This window comes from Symphalangus syndactylus, chromosome 18 (genome assembly GCF_028878055.3).
Source record: "Symphalangus syndactylus isolate Jambi chromosome 18, NHGRI_mSymSyn1-v2.1_pri, whole genome shotgun sequence".
In the NCBI taxonomy this organism is placed as follows: Eukaryota; Metazoa; Chordata; class Mammalia; order Primates; family Hylobatidae; genus Symphalangus; species Symphalangus syndactylus.
The window spans coordinates 25201647-25222966 of NC_072440.2; the positions used below are offsets into that span (position 1 = coordinate 25201647).

The following is a 21320-nucleotide window of genomic DNA, read 5'->3' on the forward strand; positions in this document are numbered from 1 at the left end:
GGTATGCATGTACCAAACCCCAAAGGCCAACATAAATTTGGGATGCTTTTTCCAATAGACCATTGTGCTAGTTATCTTTTGTTTGCTCTTCCGGATCACTCTCCACTCTTTCCCACTCTGTTGTGTGCTAGGGAATGGCCCTCTATGGACTGCATCAACCAGCTCCCTTGCCCACTGGCTTGTAGCTAAGTTTGAACAAAGGAAGGAAGGCAAGAGAACAGAGTGAAGGAGGGTTGGGATATTTATTTCCCTTGCTTCCCTTCTCCCTTCCCCACTGACTGGCTGGAGGTCTGGCAGTGGGTGCTCTCATTTCCTGGGCCTTCTTTCACAGCAGCCACAGCTCTTGTCAGGGTCTGGCCACCCCTCCCTCCTGTTGCTCTTTGAGGCATAGGTGGATCCAAGGTGCTTTATTATTCCTTATTGCTTTCTCTGAATGGTTCCCACATCTTCATAAAGAGTCCCTTCACTAAACTCCTTTCCATGGCCCCTTTTGAGGGTGTCACTAGCTTCCTGCTGGCACCCTGACCAGTACAATTGCGGTTGCTGCATGTCTCCTCATCCACCTCATGAAATAGATGCAGAGAATTTTACATTTCTAAATAGAACACTTTAACTTCTAAATATTATAAAAATATAAATTTTTATATAATATAAAAATAACCATACTGGGACATAAACAGAAATCCTTTCAAGAACTAAAAGAAAGCTAATATTTGAATAAACATAAAATGGTTGAAAGCAAACCATTTTATATCCATTCAAATGAATATAAAATTCATTCAAATGGCTGGTTCTAAATGAGAAATAATGAGGCGTATCAAATCTAATTGAAAACAGAGAGGAGATTTATAAAGGCATAGATGAATTATGTGAGGTGAAATTTTAATTTATAGTAATGCTTGGTATTTATATGCCTTTTTGTGAACAAAAATCAGATAGTATACATCCTATCTCCAGGAGAGCTGTATAATTACTCGTTGTTTACCTGGGAGCCAAGTGAGATTCTGAAGGTGATGTAACTTCCTCAAGGCCACAGAGCTGAAGTTACACATCAGTCTTTCCTGCCAGGACTTGAGACAGAATCTTACAGCCACACACAGCCTCATGTGTGTGCACGCTTAGTCATTCTTAAATGCTGAATTTGTTGACAAATGATGTAAACATCAATGATATGCTATATTAATCTTAGATTAGTAGAATCTGGGAATTTAATATATGAAGATAATGTGTATTACCATATTAATTATATCATAAACTGTAGGGTGTATTATTGCTATGATGTCTTATGTAGCAGAAGTTCAAAACTCTCACATATCCAAAATGCAGAAAAAAACCCTATGACGGATCAGAGAAAACAGCTTGTTCACTTCACATTTGATCTCAGAGCTTCATATAAAGAACTTCTTTTTAAAAGCTCTAAATCCTATTACTTTAAGGCACTGAAAGAAAAATACAAGCTTTAGGTGGCCGAGTTAAGCAAATGCAATGTTTTAAATTTCAGGCCACAGCACATTTCATAAAGTATAGGGGGAAACAACGAAGGCAAGAGAAGGGAAGGTCTCTGGTACCACTGTTCTTTTGTTTCTGTTTTGAGATGGAGTCTCGCTCTGTCGCCAGGCTGGAGTGCAGTGGTACAATCTCAGCTCACTGCAACCTCCAACTCCTGGGTTCAAGCAATTCTCCTGCCTCAGCCTCCCGAGTAGCTAGGACTACAGGTGCACGCCACCATGCCCAGCTAATTTTTGTATTTTTAGGAGAGACGGGGTTTCACCATGTCGGCCAGGATGGTCTCGATCTCCTGATCTCGTGATCTGCCCACCTCAGCCTTCTAAAGTGCTGGGATTACAGGCCTGAGCCACCGCACCCAGAATTGTTTTTGTTTTGTTTTGTTTTTTTGAGATGGAGTCTCACTCTGTCGCTCAGGCTAGAGTGCAGTGGCATGATCTCGGCTCACTGTAATCTTTGGCTTCTGGGTTCATGTGATTCTCATGCCTCAGCCTCCTGAATAGCTGGGATTACAGGTGCCTGCCACTATGCCTGGCTAGTTTTTTTGAATTTTTAGTAGAGATGCGGTTTCACCATGTTGGCCAGACTGGTCTCGAACTCCTGACCTCAAGTAATCTGCCCGCCTCGGCCTCCCAAAGTGCTGAGATTACAAGTGTGAGCCACTGTGCCTAGTCTCTGGTACCACTGTTCTAATCAATTGTGGAGGAAAAGTTAAATATTAAATTTGAACTCAGTTGAACATGGACACAAACGATGGTCACCAAGTCCCAGAACAGGTTGTGTGAGCCCCTTGAGGCGTTCATCCAGCACTGTTTCGGAGAAATCTCTACTTCAATCTATTCCTATACATTAGTTGTTGAAAAACAATAGACAATCACAAAATCAGGTTGACTTTTTTGTGTTCCTTGAGCCCAGTCGCAGAGCCCAGACTCGTGACTGGGCCTCATGCCAAACAACTTGTTACAAAAAGAGCTGGGGTCCCAGACTGCGCCGAAGCTTCATGAGACCTCTCCTTGTGTGTACATGGATGAGTGGCCGACTCTGGAACCCACGCTGTTGCTTCCCAGTCTGGGAGTGAATCCTCCATAGTCTGGTGAATGTAAATCTCTTTTCTTCTCTCCTTCCCATTGCAATTTGCTTACTATATCAATCTGCTTATTATATCAATTTGCTTATTATATCATTTGCTTATTTTATCAATTTGCTTATTATATCTGCATTGCCATTTACGTGGGATAAAGCTTGTTTACCCTTAAAGGTATTGCGTGTGTGCCTTTTCTTCTCCCCTCACGTGTTTCTCACACAGAACATCAATTAGTTCAGAAGGTAAAGTTTTCAAAGGCAAATAGGATGAAGTGATTTAACCAAAGAGAAAGTCACTACAATGGTTACAGCAGGCAGCTTCTTATGGTAGAATAATATTCCCTCACCCCTAAAGATGTCCTCATCCTAATCTGTGAATATGTTACCTTACATGCCAAGGGGCTTTGCAAGTGTTATTAAGTTAAGGATCTTGAGATAAAGAGATTATTTTATATTATGCGGTTGGGCTCAATGTAAATACAAATGTCCCTAGAAGGAAAAGAGGGAGGCAGGGATACTGAGAAAGGGAGATGGGTTGAGGGAAGCAGAGGTTAGTTTGGAGAGAGATTTGAAGATGCTGTGCTGCTGGCTTTGAAGATAGAGGAGTGGGTCACAAACTAGGAAATGCAGGTGGCTGGTAGAAGCTGGCAAAGACAAGGACACACAATCTCTCCTAGAGCCTCCAGAAGGAGACTCTAGAAGCCCTGCCAATCCATTTAAACTTTTGATGCCTAGAACTGTCAGATAATAAATCTGTGTTGTTTAAAGCCAATATGCTTATAGCGATTTGTTACAGCAGCAACAGAAACCAATACACTTCTTCTTACAGTTAAAGCTGTACTGCTAACTTGGCTGATAGAAGTTAAGTTGGAGAACCGTAGCATTCTCTATAAAACTTCAGGCTCCCTGCCTTTTTTTTTTACTTTGCATAACAAGTTTATTTTTTCAAAAGGCATATAGACAATAAACAAAGTAAATTTTAAATCAGATCTTAACTTCTGTCCTAGAATCGTTCCATTAAGTTCTAGTCTATGAAAACTTTTAGTTCAATAATCGTCATCTTCAGAGTCCATTACTTTTCTTCTGTTGAATTTCACTGTTGTTGTCTTTTCTGTTTGTTACCTTACTTTTTTTAAGGATTTCTATTAAACCTAGTTCTGATACCTTCTCACTTAGTTGTCCATACCTTGCCATCTGTATAAGGTAATTCTCTACTGCTTTAGTTTTTTTAGTCTTTACAAGTGCTAAGTTACTTAACCTGGCCGGGGGCCGACTGATTCAGAATTTGGGCTAAGATACTGTTTCTCATTTCTGCCTCCCTGTGCTTTGATTCCTGTTGGGCCGCATCGCCAGGATCCTGTCATGCCGGCGGGCTCAGACCCTGCCGCGCTCTCAGTACCAGGAACACAGCGGACCCTCACCTGTCGGGTGGATTTGGGTCAGAACAACTGAATTCTGGAAAAGCTGAATTCGGCCCGGCTGCAACTGCTGGCTCCAAAAGCTGAGATTGTGCTTGGACCCAGGCCTGGCAGGATGAGCCTGCTCTGGGCCAGGGGACCCCACACCCCCACACCTGGGCAGGTCCTGCACCTGGCGGCCCCTGCTGCCTGCCTCCCAGGGGGGAAAGCAGCCAGGCCACCTCGGAGACAGCCACAAGGCCGCCAGGGCAGCGCCGGGCAGGCTCCCTGCTTTTGCTTGGACTTCTCCAGAAGCCTCTCCAAGGACGCCAGGCTCCGTCTTGACAGCTGGTCTTGGGAATTTTGTTTTTCACTCTTACTGCTCTGGAACATCGTATCAGCTGGTGGAGAGACTGATGGCAACATGATTCCAGTTGGGCCATTTTCAGCCTCCCAAGGAATTGGACCACAATCGAAACCCAGAAGAGAGCTAACTGATGCAGAGTCCAGCTCTGCTCAGCTTAGAATCACTTTTTCAGGTGTAGATTCTTCCATCGAACAGCTGAAGTTTAGCCTCCTTGTTGCTGTTGAGGTCCTTCTCTCCCTCTTTGCTTACTGTGTGTGTGCATATGCCTGTGTGACACAAACATATGAACACACACATGCTGGTGGTGTCTCTCTCTCTCTAAGGGTTGTGTTGTCCACTCATTTCTCTCTCCGTTTGTTTGTAATATGCTTTTTTTCCCCAGTCTCCAAAACCATTTTATACCTTTTTCCATTTCTCTTTAAATCTCCAGCAGCCAACTTCACTCCTGGCACTTGACTTTACTTCCTATTTCTTAGAGGAAATAAACACAGAGAGAACTACATACATCTCAACTTCTCATCCCTGAATCTATTCATCCACCTGCCCCTGCTCCATCTCCCTGTCTTCCCTTTGGTTACAACAGATGAGCCATCCATGTGCCTAGCTAAGGCCACCCTGCTCACACGGGCAGTGGAGCTCATCTTTCTCTTTCCCTCAAGGACAGAACTCCTGTAAGTATTTGTCTTTCCTCGCCAACTCTCCTCGTCGTGTTCTCTCACTTTGCTTGACGGGTTATTCTATCAGCACATCTCTATCTGACACCTGAGAAAGAGCCCTTCCTCCACTCCCACAGGCTTCTCCAGCTGCACTGCTATTCCTCAGTTCTCCTTTACAGTAAAACCTCAAAAGGATGGTCTATAGGCGGTCTCCACTTTCTCCGCCACTATTCTCACCCCAAACAGGCTGTCCCCAAATTCCACAGAAACTGCGCTAACCAAGGTCACCAGTCTTTGCCATATTTAATGGTTGCTTCTCTGTTTTCACTCTAATCGAACTCTCTAAATCATTCTGTATAGCTGTCCATTCCACTGTTTTTTGTAAAACTTTTTTCCCTTGGCTTCCTCATCACTATGTGCTAGTTTCATTCCCACCTCACCGGCTTTCCTTCAGTTTCCTTAGCTGGCTCTTCTGACTGGCTCCCAAAGGTTGGCACAGTCCAAATCTTGGTCATTAGTCATCTCCTCTCTCCATAGGCCCTTTCTAGGGGGACTAATCTATCTTCATGACTGTAAGTGCCACCTGCATGCCACTGTCTCTGAAATACATTCTTTTCTCTTCCCAGAGCTCCAGAAATATACCTCAACCTGCCTACTTACATCTTCACAGAGATGCCTAATGGGTGTCTCAAAGTTACCATGTCTAAAATGGAATTTTGGTTTCCTGCCACACTACCAAGGAAAACTCTTGTTTCTCTCTTACCCTTCCCTATTTCAGCACTGTCAGACCCCAGATACACATTGCAAAAACCGAGACCTCATCCTCATCTTCTTTTTCCCTCACAATCCCCAATGTTCAATCCATCAGCAAGTTCCAGCTCTAAAATACACCTCAAAGCCACTCACTTCTCCCTATCTCCATGGCACTGCACAGGTGCCGGCCGACGTGGACCTTCCCCTGACCTTTAGCAACAGCGTCCTGTTTGGTCTCCCTGTCACTCTTGGTCCTCCATAGTCCACTCTTCCTATAGCAGCCAGAGTTATCCTTTTAAAATGTCAATAAGGTCACTTCACTCTGTCACTTGAAAGCCTCCCACAGCTCCCAGTACATCTGGAATGAAACCCAAATGTCTCATCGTGGCACCTAAGGCCTATGTAGACTGTTTCCTATTTGTGTATCTGAGCTCATCTTCTGCTGGTCCTCTAACTGGCTTGAGCCAGTCCCATTGACCTGCTTCCAGTTCTCTGAACATAGAGCTTAATCCCATCCTAGGGGCTAAGCCTTTTTTCCTGGAAGCCCAGCCATGCATGAGAAAGGATAGAAAGGATGTTTGTTGTGTTTTAGCCAGGCTTTCTGAGTTTTGAAATGAGGGTTTTCAATGTTGTCCCCTAGGAGTCTTGGAATGTGATGTTTTCCTGGTCTGGACAGCTCTACTTGAGTATTCGCATGCATGGCTGCTGGCTTCGTACCTTCCAGGATTCAGCTTAAGGTTGTCTCGTCAGAGAGGCCCACACACCAAATCCCACTCACGTAGGCCTGTTTTATTGTCTTGACAGCACTTATCACTATCTAAAGTTGTCATATTCATGTATTGTTTACATATTACCTGTCCCTCTCCCACCAAGAGGGCAGGAACCCTGCTTTTCCCACTCATCAAGACCTCCTAAGCAAGTGCTAGTCCATAGGAGGTGTTCTTTTAATGTTTGTTGAACACACACACACACACACACACACACTATATGTACATGAGCATGGGCAGAATCACTACAGGCTACAGGACCACAGACCCAGATTTTCTTTTGATTATTTTCTTTCTGAATCTACACTAAACAGCAAAATCACCTTGATTCACTTTTTCAAATTGTTTGTATCTTCATAGAGTAAAACTTTATTTGTTTTTAGTTATACAGTTCTATGAGCTTGAAAAATGCAGAGTCATGTAACCACCATCATTATCAGGGCACAGAAAAATTTCATTACCTCAAAACATTCCCTTCCTGCTGCCCCCCTGAGAGTCATCTCTTCCTCCAGCCCTAACCCCCTGGTAATCACTGATCTCTTGTCTGTCCCTATAGTTTTGTCTTTTCCAAAATATCATATAAATGGAATCATACTGTACATAGCTTTTTGAATCTGTCTTTTTTTTTTTTTTTTTTTTTTGAGACAGGTCTCCTCTGTCGCCCAGGCTGGAGTGCAGTGGGGTGATCTCAGCACTACAGCCTTGGCTTTCCAAGTGATTCTCCTGCCTCAGCCTCCCAAAGGGCTGGGACCATGGGCAAGCGCCACCATGCCCGGCTAACTTTTTGTAGAGACGGAGTTTCACCATGTTGTCCAGACTGGTCTTGAACTCCTGGACTCAAGCCATCCTCCTGCTTCGGCCTCTCAAAATGCTGAGGTTACAGGCATGAGCCACTGTGCCCAGCCTTGGTCTGGTTCTTATACTTTGCATAATACAGTCGAGATTTATGCAAACTGTTGCACATACCTGTGGTTTGTTCTTTTTCATTGTGTTGTAGTATTCCATTGTGTAAATATATCACATTTAGTTTATCCACTCACCAGTTGAAGGACACTTAGATTGTTTCCAGTTTTGGGTGATTATGAATAAAGTTGCTATATACATTTCATAGAGGTTTCTGTGTGCCCCCAAATTTTCCTTGGGTAAATATGTAGGAGTGGAACGGTTGAGTCACATAATAAGCTCATGTTTAGCTTTAGAGCAGACTGCCAAACCATTTCGCACACTGGTTGTGCCATTTTGAATTCCCACCAGTAGTGTATGCAAGTTCTAGCTGCTTCACATCTTTCCCTTCAGTTGTTAGGTTTCTTTTCTTAAATTTTAGCCTTTCTTATAGGTATCTAGTGGTATCTCATCACAATTTTAATTTGTGTTTCCCTAATGCCTAGTGATATCTTCATTTACTTTTTGTTCATTCATTCCTACTTTAGTGCCTATATGTGCCTGTCATAATGCTGTGATATGGAGACTGATTCCCTGATCTCAAGGAGGTTATAATCCATTGAAAAAGGCAGATATGTTAACGGACAAGGCCAGATGTGTTGGCTCACACCTGTAATCCCAGCTCTTTGGGAGGCCAAGGCAGCAGGACTGCTTGAGGACAGGATTTTGAGACCAGGCTGGGTAACATAGCGAGACTTCATCTCTAAAAAAAAAAAAAAGAAAAAAAGAAAAGAAAGAAAGGAAGAAAAAAGCCAGTTGTGGTGGTGCATACATGTGGTCATAGCTACTAGGTGACAGAGTGAGATGCTGTCTCAAAAAAAAAAAAAAAAAAAAAAAAAAGGCCAGGTACTGTAGCTCATGCCTGTAATTCCAGCACTTTGGGAGGCTGAAGTGGGTGGATCACCTGAGGTCAGGAGTTTGAGACCAGCCTGCGCTAAATGGCAAAACCCCATCTCTACAAGAAATACAAAAGTTAGCCAGGTGCATGCCTGTAGTCCCAGCTGCTTGGGAGGCTGAGGTGGGAGGATCACTTGAGCCCTGAGAGGGAGTCCCGGAAAGGGTGTTGGGCGCTCCTCCTGCCTTGTGGCATGTCCCATGGCAGGGGGCAGGGTCAAAGGCTGATGGGTGATAACCTGTGGCTCGAATGAGAGATAGACACAATGAGGGCCTCGAGAAATGACCCTGCAAATGCTTTGTAAAACTATGATACCATTCTCTGGATTAAAAATAGATACAAGAATGAAGGGGTAAAACACTGACCACCATCACTACTCAGCCATCAATTCTCAGGACCTGCTTCTGAGCTCCATTTTAAGTGGCTTAAATTTGAATTTGAGAGCTACACAAAGCCTAAACTACAAAATCAGAAAGTGGAGATACAGCAACATGGAATAAAGGACAGGAATGGGAAAACAAGCCACAATCAACTGGGAAAGTGGGTTGTTGCTTTTGGATACTTACCTGCAGTTAGTAAAATGGATTCTTTTAAACGAACCTTTTATATTGGCACCACACCTTTTTGTCTTAAAAATATGTCTTGTGTGAGTGATGATTCTAATTATCCTTTGGACTTTGTTAAGATACTCAAATGTTAAGACATTCAAATGTCATACTGGGGAATTTATCTACACATAATATAAGTTCCATGCAAGGAAGGATCTCAATTAGAGTATTACAGAAAGCAGTTCCAGCACAGCACTAATCAGTGTGGAGCTAATAAAAGTATTATATGTCATGCATAATAATCAAAGCTTTTTACCAGCCTTAAGCTGATGTGCTCTGTGACTGCAGAAAACAGCTGCCTCCCCAGTTGCCTGACTGTCTGAAACCTTTCAAGGTGCCAAGGCAGAAGTATGTGACACACATACAAGGATGCTGGCTTTCATGTTCTTGTCTGGGCTCTGTCCCTGATCCCCTGGGGACTTGACACCTACTTTGCTGATCTATAATTTTTTAGTTTTTGTTTGTGTTTGGTTTTTTTTTTGAGATGGATTTTCGCTCTGTTGCCCAGGCTGGAGTGCAGTGGTACGATCTTGGCTCACTGCAAGCTCCGCCTCCTGGGTTCACGCCATTCTCCTGCCTCAGCCTCCCGAGCGGCTGGGACTACAGGTGCCCGCCACCACGCCCAGCTAATTTTTTGTATTTTTAGTAGAGATGGGGTTTCACTGTGTTAGCCAGGATGGTCTCGATCTCTTGACCTCGTGATCCGCCCGCCTCGGCCTCCCAAAGTGCTGGGCTTACAGGCGTGAGCCACCGCCCTTCGCCTGCTGATCTATATTTGATTGTCAGTTATGTGATATTATTAATGAAATAGTTTTTGGTAGGAATGCAGATTTTAGGTACAAGACACAAATCCAAGGTTCTAAACGAAAACATTAACTATCATATGTGAGATCAATTTTTAAGCTAAGAAGTGAATCACCTGTATTGATTTGTCTATGGTCTTCTTTACTCACAAGGCAACTGGCCAACTAAAATTTTCTTTAAAAAGGGGCCCAAAATCCATTTTTTCAAGGGTCCAACAAGCTTAGGAAGAGAACAATGATCAGATGAATTTCTGATTTTGTTCCTACAGATATAAAATTTTATCTCCTCAACATGTCACAGGTTTATAATATAAATACTATGTAATCTGCACAAAACATTAATCCTCGGTTGGAAACTCAGGTTGTCATGCATCTGTGACTCCACCAGATTTAACCAGATGCAGCTGGATGGTTCCTGTTGCTAATACCAGCAGAGATTTTTCATCTCCTTCTCAATTTGTAAAAAGAAAAAAAAAAAAAAAAAAGAAGGAGAAAAAGGAAAAAAAAGGCCAAGTAGTAGGTGGAGGGGGGCACATGGAGGGGAGATAGTTAAATAAACCATGGTATAGCCTTACAATGGAACATCATATAACTATTGGGAAAGAATGAGGTCGATTTTTCGAAACAGACATGTGGAAAATGTCCAAGTGACATTGCTCAGTGAAAAAAGCACTTTTAAATAATAGTGATTTCATTTATATATATACATAAAACATATCAGTACATCTAGAAAATGACTAGGAGGAAAACCCACTAAACTATTTAAAGTGGATACTCAGGCTAGGGAGTAGAAGCTCATGAGGACTTTTACTTTTCGAAAAAAATTACAGTCCTCCATTCTGAAGATTTTCACTTTTGACATTTCTTTAATGTTTGAATTTTGTAGTGTCTTGTATAACTCTTTACCCAAAAAGGAAAAGAGAAAGCTTTTCAAAGAGTTGCAAGCCTTTACATTTTTTGAGACACAGGCCCTGATGGGAGAAGAGAGAGGAGAAAGAATCAAATTATAATTGTGCCACTATTCAATACTTCCATATTTTTCTGAACTAAACGAATGTTAATTCTGATTGTGACAAATCTAAACACTGACAATACAGTTCTCACTTATGGATACCAAGGCAAAAGTGCCAGAGACTATCCTGGTATCTCTGGGTGAAAAAGAGAACAATATTCACAGACCTTTAATCTTTTGACCTATAACCGCAGTCATATTCTAATCTTGGATCCTTGAGGCTGCGGACGTTCTCCTTGAGCTGAAATCCTGTGAACACTATTGCCAACAGAGATGCACAAAGCAATCACAATAAAAATAATTGGCAGCGATCTGCCTGCAGCACATAATCATGCCTTCAGGAAGTGAGAGCCAATTATACGTCCCAGGGAGAGAGTCCAGGGGTTAAATTCCAACGAACTCCAATAGTCATCTGTCTTTAAGAGCAGGCCCAAGCAACAAGCCAACCTTTCCTGCGAGTTTCTCTATTTCTGTCTCCAAGCTCTGGTCTTGCCCTTTGGAATGCGCAGAGGAGCAGCCAGCAGTGGAAGGAAGTCACATTATGCCTCTACTTCCTGAATTTGACTTATGACCCTAACCGTGCTTTCGAAGAAGCACATTTTCTGGTGGCTTTTGAAACTCACAAATTCATGGGCTTATTTTTTTAGGGTCATTTTTTTTTTCTGGAATATCTTCTGTGAGTGCCCCAAATATGCAAAGAGTGAATGAGGGGACCTTTTCAGAAAGGGTTCCTGGGGCCAACATGTAAGACTGACTTAAGCATGGTGCTTCCCAAACTCCAGTGAGAGAAATGATGAGTCTGAGAGTTTGAAAAAAGCTGACAGTATGAAATGTGCATGTGTATGTATGTGTGTCTATATTTTAAGCAAAGGTCCTTTGGGATTTTCTTTTGTATGTAGACAATAATATAGTATTAATATTATGATAGTATAGGTCAATCAGCCTGAAGTTAAAAAAAGATTATATATATATATATATCTTTTTTGTAAAAGATTTTTATGCAAATTTATACTAAAAGAGCCTGTAGGATAGTCAAATTTTGACCAAATGCAACTGAAGTTTGTATCATAAATGCATGTTAAGTCAGCTCATTAGTCTATAAATATACATTGTATATATTCATGTTATTATCTTAAAGCACATATAGACACACATTAAGTTTCCTTCTCTATTTTACTCACATAAATGTTTATTTAAAGTGAAATGTATACATTTGTATTTATATATAAACTATTATATTAGCTGGTGTCTGTGGATGAACAATAACAAATCAATTATGCTGATTTTATGAACACATACAGTCTTAGGAGACTGAAAAACAAACAAAAGTAAATATTGGCAATTCTTACATCGGGTAGAAAGTTGGAATCCTAGCCTCTAAAGCTCATTCCAGAACTAAAGTTCTCTCTGATTCTAAGATCTTGTGTCTTAACCAGATAAGGCCACAAGAAGGTCCTTTCAAGTATAGATCTATGGCAAGAAACGAAATACTTTCAAAACAAGAAACAAAATAAAACAAAACACCTTCTAAACTGCAGTTAGTTCTGAGACAAGTGTTCAAAAGTTGGCAGAGGACTTGTAGCACAATAGTGGTGCTTATTTCACATGTCAGCAACTTAGTCAATCTGCTTTTCAAAGAAGCTGTCCGTAAAAACCCAAAAAGCCCAACAATAGTATTCCAAACAACTGCCTGGTTCTCATTCTCTTCCAGATCAAGTTTTCTTTTTGCTGTTTGCACATGGCCCCAGGAAGACCTTGCTCATGACCAACAAAAGCTCTCTGTTCATTCCTAGAAGATTTCTGTGATAACAATACAAAAATTCTAGTGGAATCCATTGTTAGGTGAAAGATTTTTCTCCTGGGGGCGAGGGGGAGAGGTTACAGAGCGGGCTACAATATCTCCAGCGTTAAGACAGCGGAGGTCAGCCCAGGTGCTCTTTGTTGCTGATGCCCAAAGGGCACACTTGTATACCTCTGCTAACTTGTTGCCCTCTGTAACCTGTTTCTTTTTCCTAGCCCCATTTCTTGACTTATAGTCTCCGATCCAGAACAAATCATTTAACACTTGACAATGGAAACAGCTGCTTAGCTCATGACTCAGGCCCAAAATGACCCTTAGAGTTTTGTCATTTTTGTCAAAGAAATTCCATTCTAATGGGTGGGGAAATGCATGCAACTACAATGACCTGGGAGCTCTAATTTCTGGTCCTTGTGCCTCAAGCAAAGGGACTTCATACTCTCCCTCCAAGTGCAGTGGATGAAAATGTGACTCTGGAATTTTTAGAAACATATTTATTATGTTTCCTAATTTTCAAAAAGCTGATTTCTTAGCTTAATTTCACTGTGATAAGAGCACATGCTTGGTAGTTTTTTTGAAATACACTGGAGCTTGCTTTATAGCACAGTATATAGTCCATTTTTATAAATGCTCCACGTATGCTCCAAAAGATTGTGTACCCTACAGGTACACAATGCGCAGTGTCTACATACATCTATTAGGTCAAGTTTGTTGATTGTGTTGTTCAAATCATCTATACACTCACTGATTTTTTCCTCCTATTTGTCATGTTAAACTCTTTTCAGTTGTTTTTTGTGGGAAGTTAGTCCCAATAACATAGCCCATCACGTTACTGAAAATGGAACAATATACCTGTTATAAAATCAAGACACTTCTATATTCCTTTGCCAATATACTTCCTGGCACCCTAATATCTGGCAGAGCTTATGTTAAGGAATTGGTGAGCCCCAAACTGTGGGGTTGAGGAGGAAGAAACATAGAAAATCATGATTACTTGAATTATCACTGAAGACACAAAATGGAATCGTTCAATTTTTATTTCTTTTTTTTCCCTTTTGACATTTCTTCTTGCCTGATAATTTCACTTTTAAAAATCATAGAGATTAGGTCAGGCATGATGGTTCACACCTGTAATACCAGCACTGTGGGAGGCCAAGGCGGGCAGATCACCTGAGGTCAGCAGTTCGAGACCAGCGTGGCCAACATGGTGAAACCCCGTCTCTACTAAAAATACAAAAATTAGCTGGGTGTAGTGGTTGCTGCCTGTAATCCCAGCTACTAGGGAGGCTGAGGCAGGAGAATTGTTTTAACCCGGGAGGCAGAGACTGCAGTGAGCTGAGATCGCACCACTGCACCCTATCTTGGGCGACAGAGTGAGACCCTGTCCCCAAAAAAAAGAATAATAAAAATAAATAAATAAATCATACGGATTAAAAAATGAAACACCTTTCTGTTGAGTGGCAAAGCCATAAAAGGCTTCGCATCTGCTCGTTTGAGCCCCAACACAATATACATCCTGCCCCAACACGATACACATCCCAGCTAGATATGCCCCCAAACTATTCTGTAGTGTCATAGCTGCCATTTTGTATTACCTCGTTTCAAAACAGTTTCCCATGGACTTGCAACTTTTTATAAATTGGAGACGATCAGCAAAGGCTCACCAGCAAGAATAAACAAACACAAATCTTCAGCCCACTCTCAGGCTTTGCTGGGAGCCATCAGAATCCTTTACTCTTGTTTTTCCTCCCCTGGGCTGTGATTACACTTCTAGTGATTCATCTCACTACAGTCAGACAGGAACGGGGCTTTCCCTCAAAGCAATGAATGTATTTTCTCGTGAACAAACCTAGTACTTCCCCCACACACAACTTAGACTTCCTTCTGGAAAAATAAAACATTCAAGAGTTAATATACTGATATATAACTCAAAGGAGGCTCTTCCTACAATACAGCTTCAAAGTATGTTTCCTTCAGGTTATATGAATCATAGAGATTAAAAGAAGCCCAAATTAATTAAATCGTTGGCAGAGATGCAATCCACTTTTGCCCATCCAGATTTATGACCCTGCAGGAGACATTCAAATGCTATTTTTCTTCATTTCCCATCCCCTTTCTCCTTTGTCTCAAAATGTCAGCCATCTACCCAGAGTTAAATTTCACCTCTGCTCTCTGGAAAGGCTGACTACTTGGGTCATTGATCTTGGCTCAGAAATAAGTTCCTAGCTGCAACCGAATGTGGAAATGATTGGTCCTGCTGCAGCCCACTGAACGGTTTTCTAGGGCTATGCTGTTGGAAAAATCAAAGGCAGAGTGACTGAGTCTGGGACTAACGCAGCAGTTTTTCCTTCACCATCACTTCTCTGAATGCTACTTACCAGAAATGATCTAACGACCCAGGGAGACCACAGTGACAAAGTGCTCGAGCATAGGCAGATTGATGCTCCCTCCGGCAGAGGTGGATGTAAAACCAGCTTTGACCAGAATGCTAGTTCCCAGAACTTGCAGATTCACATGTGGGCTTTCTATCTCCTCACACCCACTCTCATGACAGTTTTGGCAAAGGATAGGCAGACTCGAGTACCAATTGCAGACTACAGCAGGGGCACGGGTAAAGTAGATTCAAAGGTATGCAGCGGATTCCTTGAATATTTATAATGCACCCACCATGTGCCAGGCACCTCACACACATCCTGTTTCGTACATCAACAATCTTGTTGACTGCCCAGGTAGGGCAATCAAATAAAATACAGGCCAGCAGTTACATCTGATAAAAATTCGTTTTTAGTGTAAGTATGTCCCATGCAATATTTGGGACATACTTCTACTAAAAAGTTTGTCCATTATTTGGAATTCAAATGTGACTAAGGGTCCAGTATTTTTATTTGATACATCTGAGAACTATACCCCAGGAGACATTTGGTAAAGCCTGGAGACATTTTTAATTGTTATGACCTTGGGAAGAAGGGTTACTACTGGCATTTTGTAGGTAGAGGCCATGGATGCTACTAAACATCTTATAATACACAGGACAGGCTCACCACCTTCAAACAAGAAGTATCCAGCCTAAAATGTCAACAGTGCCTAGGAGGAGAAATCTTGCTGTGAACTAGTCACAGTGTCCACCCATGTCATAGGTGAGGTACTCACAGGTAATAGACCAAAAGCTTGAGGATACTTCGAAACTTCATTTTCTAACAGAGGTGTGAAAACGGACTTTTAGGAGACCCCTTTTTATTCCTGCATGGATGTGTTTTGCTTTTATGTTAGTTTTTGCTATGCGATTATAAGCTCTTTTGAATATACTTTTTTGTTATAAAGTTAATCTATAGGTGTTTCCCATACTCTTTTTATGCACCTGGAAGCAACTTTATGTACGCTGAAGTTCACAAGTAAAGGTGACACACAATGAAAGAGTAAAAAGAGTAAAGAAGTGATGTTCCCCCTGGGGTTTTGGTAAGAGTGTAGCATTCTCCATCAAATACTTTCTGAAAACACCCACAGCTTACAAATGGTTATTACCACAAAAAGGTAATAATCATATATTTCCTAAAGCGTTTGCATTCTTGTCTCATAAAAATGGGAGAAGTTGGTTCTCAAAATTCCCGTGAGTCCTCAGGAATAGGGAAACAGCATCCTTAATAAAAGCACCTGGCACTAACCACATGTCCCTACAAGTTTACCCCAATAAAGCTGCAGCCAGGCAGCAGGACGGTCCCACACTGGGTTCCACAAGACCTGCAATGAGAATGCTGGGAATCAGTGTTCTCTTCAGGTCTCTCGCAGCTCCTGCCTCCTGGACTCCACGCTCAGTTCTTATGCATCATCGAGCCCCGTGAATCCAGTATCACCAGTGTTCATTGTCTCTCAGCCCCCATCCACCATCACAACTCACCTCTCAATAAGAAAACTTGCTTCACTGCAGCTGCACTTTCCCTTCCCCCTCCCACCTTTTCCAGAATCTGCCCACTATCAGGTTATCTCCCTTCTGTCTACCTTCCAAATACAACTGTCTATAGTACAAGACCCTTTGCAACCTTGCCCCAGCCTGCTTCTTCACACTCATTTCCAACCACGGGCTCCCTAATCCAGCTCAGTGATCCCCTCCACTGTACTTTTGTGTGCTAAGAATCACGAGGAGGATATCATTGAAAATGCAGATTCCCCTCCTCTGTTACTAGAAATGTCCCACTTAGGAGGGCTGGGCTGGGACCCAGGGATCTGCTTGTCTGGGATCCAAACAAGCACCCCAAGTGGTTCTTATGCAGGTCTGCACAATGAGAAACACAGCTTCAGTCCTACCCCATTAATTTCTGTTGCCTGTACCCGCTGTCAATGTGATGGCCCTTGTATCTCAGCCCAGGTTCTTTCCTTTGCTTAGAATATCCCCTCCTCACCCCTGTTGTCTGCCTGGAAAATTCCTACTGATTGCAGGAGCCACATCCAATGTCACTTTTAGAGCTTCCCCTGACTTGTATCTTGCAACAGCCATGCTCGGCATCAATGCCTTTCTCTTTGGTATATTTACAGTGATGTAGACAACCACTCTCGCAGCATGTATCCCCTATTCTACATATTTGTTTATAATATACTCTGCTAAATCCCGCTAAATTCCAGAGACTGAAAAATTTAACCTGTTTGAGTCACCTTAAGTAGAATGGAATACACAAAAGAATACTTTACATTTGGATATACCCTCCACAGTTAAAAAGGCATGAAAGGTACAGGCCATCAAGTAATGAAAAAAATCATCATATTGTACTTGGACTTCATATAGATGTATTTTTTTAATATTAAATTTTCTTTTCTTTCCAGGCAGCCTCCTGAACCAGAATACGTTCAGAGACTCCCTCATATATATGCATTAATCATAAATTTCCAAATTTTTCCGGTACCCACACTTCTGTAAAGTTTTGCCCTTGTAGCTAGTATGTCTCTGGCTACACCAGGTATATTTTAAAAATAGAATTAGAATAACCACATCAGTCACCCATTCCCACCTGTTACTATGAGCTGTCTAGTCTCTTCTTCTATTATTTCTGGAGATGACCAGGAAACATGCTGTGTGTTCAGGAATGTCGCCCTCCCAATCACCGTGTGGTGGCCATTTGTTTCTCTTTTTGGAGAATCTTCTGCCACATATTTATGCCTTTGATGTCCAGCAAGGACAAACAGATGCCTGCTAGCTGGTGCAACCTCCCAATTTGGAAGTGTCTCTGGAAAAGGTAGACAGTGCAGGCTCTGAACTGGAGCACCTGACTGTTAATCCTCATTCTGCTCATTACTAGCTGTGTGTCTTGGGCAAGTTACTTAACTGCTTATTTTGTTTTCATTGTGATAAAATATACATAACATGAAACTTCCCATTTTAACCTTTTTTTTTTGTACTGTATAATTCTGTGGCATTAAGTACATTCACATTGTTGTGTAACCAGCACCACCATCCAGCTCCAGAACTATTCCCATCATCCCAAACTGAAACTCTACCCATGAAACGATAACTCATCATTCCTGCCTTACCCTCATGCTCTGGTAACCTCTGTTCTACTTTCTGCCTCTATGAATTTACCTATTCTAGGGAGCTCATATAAGTGGTATTATACAGTGTTCATCTTTTTGTGACTGGCTTATTTCACTTACCATAATGTCTTCAAGATTCACACATGTTGCCTGGGCGCAGTGGCTCACACCTGTAAACCCAGCACTTTGGGAGGCTGAGGTGGGTGGATCACTTGAGGTCAGGAGTTTGAGACTGCCTGGTCAACACGGTGAAACCCCATCTCTACTAAAAATACAAAATTTAGCCAGGGGTGGTGGCTCACACCTGTAATCCCAGCTACTCGGGATGCTGGGGCAGGAGAATCGCTTGAACCCGGGAGGCAGAGGTTGCAGTGAGCAAAGATCACACCACTGCACTCCAGCCTGGGTGACAGAGTGAGACTCTGTCTCAAAAAAAAAAAAAAAAAGATTCACACATGTTGTAGCATGTGTCACAATTTCCTTCTTTTTTAAGGCTGAATAATATTCCCCTATATGTATATATGATATTTTATTTATACATTCATCCTCTGAGGGACATTTGGGTTGTTTCCACCTTTTCACTCTTGTGAATGAACATGGGTGTACAATTATCTCTGTGGACTAGCTTTTAATTCTTTTAGGTATATACTGGATCACATGGCAATTTTGTGTTTAATTTTCTGAGGAACTGCCATACTGACCTAACCCTTCTATATCTCAGTTTCTTCATCTGTGAAATGGGGCTGTTGTAAGGATTAATTTGAATGGGTTATAATGCGTGTGTCAGACCCTGGTCCTGCTAGCATTACTGACAGGCCTAGACCCCAGGCTTCTCTGTCCACTGCTGAGATTTCCTTTTCTCCTTTCTCGAACTGCATTAGGTTCCCATGATTTTTTTCGAGGACGTGTTTTTTAGTTCATTTGAGTTCCCTCTCACTGGTGTTCAAATTAAAAAAGATAAACTAGCTGGGTGCAGTGGCTCACGCCTGTAATCCCAGCACTTTGGGAGGCTGAGGCAGATCACTTGGGGTCAGGAGTTCGAGACCAGCCTGGCCAACATGGTGAAACCCTGTCTCTACTAAAAATACAAAAATTAGCTGGGCGTGGTGGCACGTGCTTGTAGTCCCAGCTACTCAGGAGGCTGAGGCAGGAGAATCCCTTGAACCTGGGAGGCAGAGGTTGCAGTAAGCTAAGATTGTGCCACTGCACTCCAGCCTGGGTGACAGAGTGAGACTTCATCTCAATAAAATAAAATAAAATAAAATAAAAAAGGATAAACTATAATCTGTGGGCAAAGAAACTTCATTATCTCCAATGGCCATATTTGGGCCACTGGCCATATTTGTCTCTTTGGCTTTCTTTTCTCAGCATCTTTCTCTCCCCAGTGGCTCCTCTCACCCTCTGCAGGTAGAGTCCTTCTGGGCACACCCCACCTGACTTTCAGATATGCTCAGATAACACACTTAGTTCAGGCTCCCCTGCCATAGCCCGTTTTGTAGATTTTAAAAATGATGATTAAAAAAAATCAGTCTTGAGGGGATCTGGCAAGATGGCCAAAAAGGAACAGCTCTGGTCTGCAGCTCCCAGCGTGATCAACGCAGAAGGTGGGTGATTTCTGCATTTCCAACTGGGGTACCCTGTTTGTCTTACTGAGACTGGCCGGGCAGTGGGTGCAGCCCATGGAGGGCAAGCAGAAGCAGGGTGGGGTGTCGCCTCACCTGGGGAGTGGGGAGTACAAGGAGTGGTGGAGGGGGGCCTCCCTTTCCCATCCAAGGGAAGCCATGAGGGACTGTGCTATCCAGCTCAGATACTACGCTTTTCTCATGGTTTTTGCAATCTACAGACGAGGGGATTCCTTCGTGTGCCTACACCACCACGGCCCTGGGTTTCAAGCACAAAATTGGGCAACTGTTCAAGCAGACACCAAGCTAGCTGTAGGAGTATTTTTTGTTTTTGCTTTTGTTTTTGTTTTTTTCATACCCCAGTGGCACCTGGAACCCCAGCGAGACAGAACCATTCACTACCCTCGAAAGGCTTCAGCGAGGGAGCCAAGTGGTCTTGCTCAGCAGGTCCCACTCCCACGGAGCCCAGGAAGCTAGGAACCACTGGCTTGAAATTCTCACTGCCAGCACAGCTGTCTGAAGTCGACCTGGGACACTCGAGCTTGGTGGGGAGCAGGGGCATCCGCCATTACTAAGGCTTGAGTAGGTGGCTTTTCCCACCGTCAGCACTAAGGAGGCCTGGAAGTTCAGACTGGGTGGAGCTCAACACAGCATGGCAAAGTGGCTGTGGCCAGACTGCCTCTCTAGATTCCTCCTCTCTGGGCAGGCCATCTCTGAAAGAAAGGCAGCAGCCCCAGATAGGGGCTTATAGATAAAACTCCCATCTCCCTGGGACAGAGCACCTGCGGGAAGGGGGCAGCTGTGGGCACAGCTTCAGCAGACGTAAATGTTCCTGCCTTCCTGCTCTGAAGAGAGCAGCAGATCCTGACAAGGAAGGTTCTCCTAGCACAGCGCTCAAGCTCTGCTAAGGGACAGACTGCCTCCTCAAGTAGGTCCCTGACTCCCATGTCTCCTGACTGGGAGAGACCTCCCAACAGGGGTTGACAGACACCTCATACAGGAGAACTCTGGCTGGCATCAGGCCGGTGCCCGTTTGGGAAGAACCTTCCAGAGGAAGGAGCAGGCAGGAATCTTTACTGTTCTGCAGCCTCCGCTGGTAATACCCAGGCAAATAGGGTCTGGAGCGGACCTCCATCAAACTGCAGCAGACCTGCAGAAGAGGGGCCTGACTCTGAGGAGAAAAACTAACAAACAGAAAGCAATAACATCAATGTCAACAAAAAGGACTCCCACACAGAAACCCCATTCAAAGGTCATCAGCCTCAAAGATCAAACGTAGATAAATCCATGAAGATAAGGAAAAACCAGCACAAAAATGCTGAAAATTCCCAAAACCAGAATGCCTCTTCCCCTTCAAATGATCGCAAATTCTCTCCAGCAAGGGCACAAAACTGGATAGACAATGAGTTTGATGAATTGACAGAAGTAGGCTTCAGAAGGTGGGTAATAACAAACTCCTCTGAGCTAAAGGAGCACGTTCTAACCCAATGCGAGGAAGCTAAGAACTTTGAAAAAAGGTTACAGGAACTGCTAACTAGAATAACCAGTTTAGAGAAGAACATAAATGACCTGTTGGAGCTGAAAAACACAG

The 21320-nt window shown here is 42.9% G+C and overlaps 1 protein-coding gene across 2 annotated transcripts in view; it reads right to left on the reverse strand.

Moving 5' to 3' along the window:
- The window catches only part of SV2C (synaptic vesicle glycoprotein 2C), a 282632-nt gene that overhangs the window by 75768 nt on the left and 185544 nt on the right, over positions 1 to 21320 (reverse strand). The gene's annotated exons all lie outside the window — the stretch shown is intronic.